The sequence below is a fragment of the Aplysia californica genome, unplaced genomic scaffold (assembly GCF_000002075.1).
Source record: "Aplysia californica isolate F4 #8 unplaced genomic scaffold, AplCal3.0 scaffold00005, whole genome shotgun sequence".
Classification (NCBI taxonomy): Eukaryota; Metazoa; Mollusca; class Gastropoda; order Aplysiida; family Aplysiidae; genus Aplysia; species Aplysia californica.
This window is the reverse complement of record NW_004797275.1, coordinates 2,440,829-2,442,450: the sequence shown is the minus strand read 5'-3', so window position 1 is coordinate 2,442,450 and position 1,622 is coordinate 2,440,829. Positions and strand designations below refer to the sequence as shown.

The window sequence follows — 1,622 nt, the reverse complement described above, 5'->3', positions numbered from 1 at the left end:
ATTCTTTTTCAGCGTTTGTCCACCTTTTAAAGCTAACGCCCGTGGGATGTTCTGAACTTGCGTTGTTTTGAGGAGTTATAAGGCTATCCACCCCTTTGGTTCGGTCCTGTGAAGATGAACGTTAAATTCATAGATCACGCTTTGAATGGGGCGTTACATGTGAGAAGTATAGTTCAGTTTCTATATTTTATTATAATTGCTTTACACGGTCCACTTGTGTGTACTCGTATGCGTATTTTGCTCGCAACTGTTTCCAGATAAAGAAACCACCAAAATACGGAAGGCGCACCCTTACGAAATTATCTGCTTCTTAGGTTCACGTTCATATTTGAAGGCCTTAATGAATTCCCACTGGTTGGTAGTTATCATAAGTACCACAGGTAAATGTTTTGGTAGAAATTTGTAGAATATCCTGGCGCCTACTCGTGAAGGGGAACTCATTATCATCACTTTTTTATCACCTACGGGTTACCACATCCCAGGCTCGTGACAGCTATCGGTGATGTGTTTTTCTTGACACGTTTTAAAAGGAATGTCAAAACTGTACTTGCTCCACCCCCACCCCCCAAAAAACCCCAAAACAAACAAAACAAACCAGCAACAACACCAAAACTACAACAACAACAAACCGAAATAAACAACGAAAAAACAAAACAAACTACAAACAAAAAAACAAACAAAAAAAAACAACAATATAGAAACAAAAGCAAAACGACTAAACAACTTAGAAGCTTTTTTTGTGTGAAATACTTGGGTTGGCCCAGTTGTACTCAGATTCTACCCCCAGCCGCCCCCGAGTAACTTGAGTTTGAGACCCTTGCTCTAAATCACACTCTCTTTTTATCACCAGACTAACAGCTCTTCGACTCAACATCTACCTCTGAAGACGCTGGTTGATGTCACGAGAAAGAATGAGAATGGACGACAAGCTATTTCGTTACAACTTGCTTTCACAGATTCGATACAGTTTCTTCTCATCTGTCCACGCCCATTGTTGTCATTCCAAAAATAAATCATTCTTCGTCACCGAGGTTTTTCATTTTGTTCTTGCTTGTTGTACAGAGTCTTATTTGCTAACAGTGAATGATCTGCTACGGTAGGCCATGCCATGAAATGATATATTACGGTATGGTATGGTATGGTATGGTATGGTATGGTGTGGTAGGGCTTTGCTTTTCATGGCATGGTATGGCATAGTAAGGTATGATATGATATGACATGGCATGGTATGATATGGCGTGGCGTGTTATGGTGTGGTGTGGTATGGTACGGTACGGTATGGTATGGTATGGAACGGCATGGTATGATAAGGCATGGCGTGGCATGATACGGTACGGTGCGGTACGGTATCGTATGGTATGGTATGGTATGGTATGGTACGGTATGGTGTGATATGGTATGGTATGGTATGGTATGGTATGGTATGGTATGGTATGGTATGGTATGGTATGGTGTGGTACGGTATGGTATGGTATGGTATGGTATGGGTTTCAAAACTTTCCAATGTTGCAAGGTCAGGGAAGAAACGGGACCTCCGAGAATTTCACATTGGTTTCCGAGAGGATGAGGACAAATGGGTTTAGCGCTTTTGAAACGTTCCAACCTACAACGATCAAAGGATG

General features: G+C 41.6%; 1 long non-coding RNA gene across 1 annotated transcript in view; it reads left to right on the top strand.

Moving 5' to 3' along the window:
- The window catches only part of LOC101856141, a 1,438-nt gene extending 408 nt beyond the window's left edge, over window positions 1–1,030 (top strand). The window contains exon 2 of the long non-coding RNA XR_220053.3: window positions 851–1,030. This is a non-coding gene — a long non-coding RNA (uncharacterized LOC101856141). The remainder of the gene's footprint in view (window positions 1–850) is intronic.
- Window positions 1,031–1,622: the final 592 nt, after the last annotated feature.